Below are 9,857 nucleotides of genomic sequence, written 5' to 3'. Positions count from 1 at the left end.
TGACGTATGTGCTCCCATATAAACGAAGGTGATACTAATACTAAATTTTATCACATCGTTGTCCTCAATAGTAAACGTAGGAATAACATTTCTTTCTTTAAAGACGATAATGGAGATTGGATTTCCAACCATGCTTAGCATTCTTAGCCATACTTTCTCCATAACATCGATCTGTCTCCTCTTGATTATTCGCTTCAAGTCACTCCTTCAAACCTTTCAAATCAATTAGGTCTGATAATAACGGTCCCTCTAGGGGTATCCGTCAGGGTGATTCAATGTCTCTTATATTTTTATCCTCTATATGAAAATGTTGCTGTTCATATCATGACCAGGTTGATGTAGGAGTCTGACAAATGAAACTATCTAATTCAGGGTTTAAACATAAATAATTACTTTGACAATTTATATTGATGATCAAGTAATTACAAACATCAACAACAATAATATTATTTGGTAAATAATTCTAGCAATCAATGTGTATAATAGTCAAGAAAATATAATAATTAAAATCTTGGATTTACAAAAAAATTATTTGAACCCTAAAAAGGTAGTTAGAGCATAATTTAAGACATTTCATTATGATCATAAATTCATAATTAAAAACATTCTATAATTGTGGTAATTCGATATTTTCACAATATATAAAAAAAATTGTACTCAAATAATTCATGTATACATTATAATTTTGTATTATTAATTACCTGATAATTTGTTTCTAAACTAAACTACCCTAAAATTATAATAGAACAAAACATATGCACACTGACAAATAGTACATTGCTTATTAGTCCTTTTTGCTTGATCAAGAGTTTTAAAAACAAAATAAACCTTAAGAAATTATGTTTAAGAAAAAATAAATCTTAAGAAATTGTTCAGACTTATAGTCTATCTGATCAAATTTTTGAGAGGTTAAAAAGTGTTTTTTTTTTCTTTCAAAAAATGTTTATTTTAAAAATATGAGGTGTTTGACCAAGCTTTTGAAAAAAAAAAAAAAAATACCTGAAAAGTAGGAGAAGCTATTTTCAAAAGCTTAAAAGTAGTAGTAGTTTTTTTCTAGAACATTTTTTTAGAAAAATATAGAAACACTTCTAAAAGTTTGGTCAAACACCAATTGATGAATGATGATCATAAGTGTTTTTTTTTAATTTATTGGTCAAACACAAACTCTTTCTAATTAATAACACTTTATAAAAAAAATATTTTTTTAAAATAAGTTTATTTTAGAAGTTTGACTAGATTATTAAATGCTTCAAAATCTAGTACAACATTTGCATTTTTGTTATGTGTAGGGTAAGTTTAAATCTAACATCCACATATTGATTAAGTTGTAAACAAACGATTACGGAAATATGGAAAATTAGCTTCTTATATTAACTTTGGCAAATTCGGAAGTTAAATGCATACCATAAATATAGCGAGTAAACTAAAAACATGAAGAATATAAATATCATCGCAAAATGTCTTTTTATTATAGTGAAATCAATTCAATTATCTTTCAATTATTATAAAATTTTTAATTTGCTCTCTATATTTATGGTATAATGTTGCAAAAATATTTAGCTATAATAAAATTAGTGTTATTCCATAATCCAGAGTCGCTAAGATCTTTAGCAACAATTATATAAAGTGTTGAATAGAAATATTTATATTTATTATTGACACTAAATATAAATAGCAATAATTATATTATTGTCAATTTTTTTAAAAGTAATACATTCTCAAGAATACATAAAAATGACAGCATATTTAAAGAGTCCAAGGAAATATATTATTGTCTAACTGTCTGCTAAAAATTCTATCAAAAACTGGGCAACATTAATCAAATACCATAAGTTACTCTAATTATATGTGTGTTTATAATCCAACTATAATTCTATATTTAATAGTTTCTCTTTCTTAAAAAAGTATCAAATGTTACTCTAAAGTTGTTGAAACTAAACTTATTTTTGCATATAATTTGGTTATTAATGTGGAAATAAAAAAAATAATCAATAAGGACAAGACTACAGCGTCTACCGGTATGTATTCGGCAGGAAAGAAAAAAATTTTCATGAAAATATTATTTGAAAAATATTTTTCACAATAATTATAAGTGGGTTTCTTATTATTTTTGTGTGTGTCCGGTATGTTATTAAAAAATATATTACGGGAGGGGAGGTAGGTGTGTTGGGGGCTTTGCGCTGGGATGAAGATGAGTTGTGTTGGAAAGTAGTAATGTCAACCTGTTTTTTCTACTTTCATCATAGAAGGCTGTTTTCTCATTTTTAAGAATTTTTTTCCTCGAGAAAATATTTTCAATTTTTTTTGACAAACTAAACATAGAACAATCGGAAAAAAATCTAAAAAATAATTTTTTCCATACCGAATACACCATACATCTAATTTTGTTAAAGAGTAAATATAGCAAGATTATAATTATTTAAAATACTTCCAAAAAATAAAAGAAATTGATACCCTTTTTAGATGTACTATTAGGAAATAAAATTGTGTATGAAAATTATTATTTGGGCGGACTATATATTTCCTTACTACTGCTTTCTCAAATTTAGGCAATAAAAATATTTTTTTTATAATAGAATTTGTGCATTTTTCGTGGTGATAAATATTCGTTAAAACAAACTAAGTTTTTAAAAGAATAATTTGTTAGAAACACTTGTAGTAAACATAATGATATTGTGAGTGAATATTAGTTTTTATAAATTCTAGTAACAAATTGTTCCGCAATATCACCTTTCAAATTGATCATTGTCTTCTATTTACACCATATTTAGAAAGAAAAAAAGTTTGGTTTACATTCAAAATAATATATCATAGAATCCAAATCTGATTCTTGAAATACTTCTAAATTGGAATTAAAGATATATTTTGACTATTTAATTAATAATATGCAATTTTCAGACTAGACTGCACTTGATCAATTAATATTTTAAGAGGTCGTTTGGTTAGGGTTTGAGGATATTTAATCTCCACACTAAACCTGACATTGATTTTATAAAATGTTTGGTTCCCATTTTGTTTTCTTAGTTAACAAATCATTAAGATCATGAAACATCACAATACTTATAGCAAACTACTTTAATTATATTACATTTTTTTATGAATGCTCTGACTCTTCTTTGCAATAACAACAATATCTTGTTAGTAGAGCCCGGGGAGGGTGCATGATGTACGCATACCCTATTCTTATTATTGCTCTTATTTTGTGTAAGGTAAATAAATTGTTTTTGATAGACCCTCAATTCTAGAGAAATGATTTCAAAATAGGTTTGAAAAAGTACCGGAATAAAAAAACGCTATAATTAAAATACTAAAGAAAAGAGAAGTATTAATAATAAAGTTAAGATAATCAAAGAAAAAAAAATAATAGCAATGAAATTGAAGAATTAATTCAAGGCCCTTTATCTTGATCTTGAATTTTGATGATGGATTTTAATATGAAGACCTAAGTTTGATCTTGAATTATAATCTTCATCTTCAAACATTTAGAACACTTGAATACATGTAGCTTGAAGAGAAATTTATAGTCTTTGATCCACAAGTTCAATCTGACTTTTTATTATCAAATATGGTCTCTTTGTGAATTATGAGGATCCATGTTTATAATTTTATGATGAAAAAATTGTGACGAGAACAATCTTTTTTCGACTAATTAAATTGAAGTGATATGACAATATTAATTGTCAAGAATATGTCACATGTACATGTAATACATTTCATTCGTATTTGTTTTGACTATGCATGTAGCGTCATTTGACAAGTGTAATGATCTTATTAGCTCTTTTTATTTGACTCTTGATCAATATATTGAAGTTAATGATATGACGACATTTAATTGAATGAAATATATTTATGGTACTTATAACACATTTTTATTGGTCTTTCATTTAATCAGACATATTATATGAAACATGATTGTATTGACTCTTTTGTTTGACTTTTTGACCTACCACATTGAAGTGTTATAACAATATTTGATTGACTAGATCACTTGTAGGTAGCACATTTTCGTTAATATTTGATTTACTAGGTATAAAATGTCATTTTGATGCATGACATGATTTTATTGATTCTTTTATTTGATTTGATTCGCTATGTTATTCTACACACAACATCAAAGTGGACACCTTTATAAGATGTTATCTCAAATTTAGAATAAGGGTCTGAAAAATATCTTAACTTTGATCGGATTTGCTGTTGCGATACTAAACTTTCATAAGGACCTATTACCTCCTTAGACTATTTAATACCGTATTTTTTACCCCCTGAACTATTACCTCCTTAGACTATTTAATACTGTATTTTTTACTCCCTGAACTATTTAATAGTGTACTACTCCCTCCGTCCCATTTTATATGAGGTACTTTGATTGGCACGGAGTTTAAGAAAGAACGGAAGACTTCTAAACTTGTGGTCCAAAATGAATGATAGAAATTTGTGTGGCTGTAAATTATTTCATTAAGGGTAAAATAGATATTTTATAGTTAGATTGTTACTTTATATAGAAATGTGTCATTCTTTTTGGGACTGACTAAAAATAAAAGTGAGTCATATAAATTGGGACAGAGGGAGTATTTAATAGTGTATTTTAAAGGTATATATGTGTCCACGTGGATACATTACTATTTATAATTTTGCATTATTTTTTATGTCCACGTGGACAAATATATATGTTTAAAATACGGTATTAAATAGTCTAGGGAGGTAATAGGTTCTCATGAAAGTTTAGTATCGCAACATCAAATTCGACCGAAATTGAGGTATTTTTCAGACCCTTATCCCTAAAATAAATTACTATAAGTATTGAGATGTTTCCCGATCTTAATTATTTGTTAACGGATAAAACAAAATGGGAACCAAACATCATATAAAATCAATGTCATATTTAGTGTGGAGATTAAATATCCTCAAACCCTAACCAAACGACCTCTTAATAAATTAATTGATCAAGTGCAGTTTAATCTGAAATTTACATATTAATTAAAGGAAAACTACAGAAAATGTCAAACTACATATTATATTAAAATAATATAGCTACACTATATTTTATTTATAATTTATGGATATATTTAATTAATAAATAGCAAAATACAATTCACACCCATAAAAATTACTTTTTCCCACTTTTCACGCTTTCTCTTCCCTATTTCCACTTTTTCAGCCTTCTTTGATTATCCCTAATTCAAAATCTTTATCCCCAAATCAATTCTATTACTCCTAAATCAACTTCATCTCCTAGTAGGACCACAAAATCACAGATTCTTTGCCCATCAAAAATTGCATAATGCATACCATTACACTTTGAATACCTTCTATTGTATTTGATACCTTTACATTTTTGAATACCTTCTAGTGTATTTAGAGTTATATTGTCATTTTATTTTCTGAAGAATATGACTATAGTAAATGTTGTCATTCTCTTAATATATATATTTTTTTTTAAAAAAAAACAGTATCCTATTTAATAAGTAATTTATTTTTCTCATTTATCAGGGATTGTGGGATATATTTGCTAGCATTTACAAAGTACCTAAGTGAGGGTGAAGGTATTCCAGTTCAATACCTTGATTCTAAGTTATACCGCATCAGATACGTACGGCGCACTATTGTGGGAATATACAAATTTTAGAAGTTTTTGAAGAATCAAATTTGGCTCTATGATATATGATTTTGAATGTATAAAAAAAAATTCTTTCTAAATATGGTGTAAATAGAAGATAATAAATAATTTGAAAGGTGATATTGCAGAACAATTTGTTACAAGAATTTATAAAAACTAATATTCACTAACAATATCATTATGTTTACTACAAGTGTTTCTAACACATTATTCTTTTTAAAACTTAATTTGTTTTAACAAATATATATCACCGCGAAAAATGCACAAATTCTATTATAAATATTTTTATTGCCTAAATTTGAGGGGATAAGGGTCTGAAAAATAACCCAACTTTGGTCGAATTTGCTGTTGCGATACTAAACTTTCATGAGGACCTATTACCTCCCTAGACTATTTAATACCGTAGTTTAAACATATATATTTGCCCATGTGGACATAAAAAATAATGCAAAATTATAAATAGTAATGTGTCCACGTGGGCACATATATACCTTTAAAATACACTATTAAATAGTTCAGGGGAATAAAAAATACGGTATTAAATAGTCTAAGGAGGTAATAGGTCCTTGTGAAAGTTTAGTAACGCAACAACAAATCTGACCAAAATTAGGGTATTTTTCAGACCCTTATCCCTTTATTTTACTATGAATTAATGTTGCAATTTTTATGAATGCTCTGTAAGTGGAGTATGGGGAGGGTGCATGGTGTATGCAAGTCTTATTCCTACTGTCACCTTTGTGTGTAAGGTAATAATATTTAATAGACCCTCAACTCTAGAGAAACGTTGTCAAAACAGGTTTGAAAAAATACCGAACTAAAAAATGATAAAGAAAAGAAAAGTATTGACAACAAAAATAATAAACCTAAGATAATCAAAGTATAAGTAATAATAATAGCAATGAAATTGAAGAATAAATTCAAGGCCATATGATCTTGATCTTGAATTTTGATGATGAATTTAAAATGAAGACCTAAGTTTGATCTTGAATTATAGTCTTGATCTTCAAATATTTTTTTTAAGACCATCACCTTGGTTGTGTGCCATAGCATGTCCATTACTTAACCAAAAAATATACATATTAAAACACTTAGATACATGTAGTTTGAAGAGATATTTATAGTCTTTGATTCACAAGCTTTCTCTGACTTTTTGTTATCAGATATGGTCTCTTTGTGAATTATGAGGATCCCTATTTATAATTTATAATTTTATGGTGAAAGAGTTGTGACGAGAACAATCTTTTTTCGACCAATTAGATTGAAGTGATAATGACAATATTTGATTGTCAAGAACATGTAACATGTACACGTAACACATTGTCCTTCATATTTGATTTGATTAGGCATATTGTAGCGTCATTTTAACAAGTGTAATGATCTTATTGACTCTTTTTATTTGACTTTTGATCGATTAGATTGAAATTAATGACATGACGATATTTAATCGAACAGAATATGTTTGTTATACTCATAACACATTTTTATTGGTCTTTCATTTAATAGACACATTATATATGTCATTTTAATATACGACATGATTGTATTGACACTTTTGTTTGACTCTTTTGACCTATCACATTGAAATGTCACAACAATATTTGATTGAGTAGATCACTTGTAGGTAGTACATTTTCATAAATTTTTATTTACTAGGTATAAAATAATATTTTAATATGTGACACGATTTTATGAATCTAAATTCAATAAAAATATAACTGATTACAGTTGCATAACTTATGCTTGATAAAATTCATTTCAGAAAATTCCTGAATGAAGGGTAAAATGCTCGTCAACAAAGGTGATCTTGTATTCATGGGGTGTCGAACATTTTTAATCGCGATATTTTCTAAAGTGTGCATTTTATTCAACATTTACCAAATAATTACACTTTTATTATTTTTACCGATAAAAAATCAGGAACAACTCAATATAATAATTCACCTAAAGTCAAAATTAAATAAGATATCATAAATATTTTGAATATATTTTTTTAATTTTTTTTACTCTTTTAACCTTTTTTACATGTAAAACTATAAAGTTGTCTTTTCAAGGATTACTTCAATCAAATATTTCTTTATGTTGACAAATAAAATAAGGATGATTTAGAAAGTTGAGTTGAAAATAATATATAAAATTATCAGATACGGAAAAAAGCAGAATTGATGTGTGGGAACAACAAAATATGATCATAACGAACAGATTGGGTATATGTACTAATTTATGAGAGATAAAAGGATGTGTTTGGTATGGAGGAAAACATTTTCTGGAAATTTAACCTTATTTGCTCACCCATTCAAACAAATTTAGCGTTTTTTAGATTCAATTAAAAAAAAAATTGACTCAATTAAAAATATTATATAGAGTTTTTTTTAGTTTGAGTTAGAACTAATTGCCACTTGACATGATAAATTAAAAACATGATAATATGAAAATAGATTTAATGCATTCTTATGCCACTACGAAAATTATTACCTTTTATATTAAAAAGACTTGAAATTGTTTTTTTTTTTATCTTGAAAATGGTATCTAACTTTATAAATGATGATATAACTTTATTTGATATTTTAGAAGTTTAAAATTAAAGTACTTAAAATTATTATCTACCAATAAGTTTATTGAGAACAAGAACCAATGTATTGTATTGCAAAAAATGACTAACATTTTATTAGTTTGAGGGAACTTTTTTCAAGTTATATAATAAGATACTAACTTTTTACCTACAAAGTTATAAACTAAAAACATGTTTTACGTATGAATTTTATTATTTAACGAAAATAATTTCTTTTTGGAGTAGTTAACTTTTAAGAGCCTAAACTAACCATACCCTTGATCCAATCCTAACTAGGAAAAAAAAAATTGTTTAAAAGATGAATATATATTTTAAATTACATATCATATATTAATTTATATAATATACATTATAATCTTTTTATATTATTAACCCATTCTTAAATTATCTTCCAATCAAACTATGTTCCAAAAAAAAAAAAATACACCCAAAGATAGGATGCAAGAGGGATGACTTGTTGGCAGTTTCGTTGAAAGGGGCTGGGCTTATGCTTTAAGTTTTTGGTTTTGCCAAAAAAAAAAATATGTCTATTGAATGAAAAAGTCTTTTATTTTCTTTTTTGAGTTTTTGAGGTTTGAATCAGTATTTTTAGGAATAATTTGTAAGGTCTAAATTTTCAATCATTTTCATAACCTTAACTTACCCCACTTTTTTCTCTCTTTTCGTCACGTGTCTATTATTTTCTCAACAACGCGTAAGACCCACACGATAAACTTATGTTTATTTTTTTTTTTTGGTCAAAATTTATATTTATTTCGGCATTTAATATGTGGTGTTTGCTTGTTAACCGCATTTGTTTTTATTTTACTTTTTTCTTCTACCAAATTGACTTAACAAAGTCAAACTTGCATTATATGAAAGAGGAAAAAATTACTCAAGTAATCTTTCATCTTTGACCGGTGAGATTACATAATAAATTTAAATATATCTGGCAAAACTAATATTTTTAATTTAATAAATTATTCATATATTAGTAAATAAAGTACTTCGAAATAAAGGAAAAAATAGGAATTAAATTTTATAAATTTGATATTGATTTTTTTTTAATTTGATAAGTTCTAAATTAAGGCGTAGCTTTTATTGATCTTAGAATGATAATTTGTATAACACTTGTATGTATGTTTAGTTAAAAAAGACATAAATATAAAAGTATAATTTTTGCAATGATAAACTTATTTTACAAAATTATTATTTATTTTTTTTGTTTTAGTTTACGTAACACAATTAAAACTTCAAAAATTAAAATTTTAAATTTTGATAGTAAATGTAGACATAGAATCTTTTAAGTTATTCTTTTTGAAATAAAATAGCAATTACATAAAAAATATTATAAGTCACAATAATTAACAATTTAAAATATCTAAAAAGAATATGAAAAAATTACCCTTCAAAAATTGTTTAGCTTTTGAAATACGAAAAGCAACTCGTAAATTAACTTGTTCATCACATAATTAGTTTGTATGATTTTAAGTTTGTTTATAATGAAAGTATGATGCTCATATACAAGCAAACAAAAATTACGACATGCTGAAAAATATATTGACTAAATTGCTTTAAAATTTTTCAAAATCTGTAATTACCTACTAACTAGTAATTTCTTAAATTTTACAATCACCAACTTTCACGTGACATGTTTAAGATCACAAGAATAAATAAACATATTGATACATT

Source organism: Solanum stenotomum, chromosome 5 (assembly GCF_019186545.1).
Source record: "Solanum stenotomum isolate F172 chromosome 5, ASM1918654v1, whole genome shotgun sequence".
Lineage (NCBI taxonomy): Eukaryota > Viridiplantae > Streptophyta > Magnoliopsida > Solanales > Solanaceae > Solanum > Solanum stenotomum.
Note: the sequence above shows the minus strand (reverse complement) of the source record.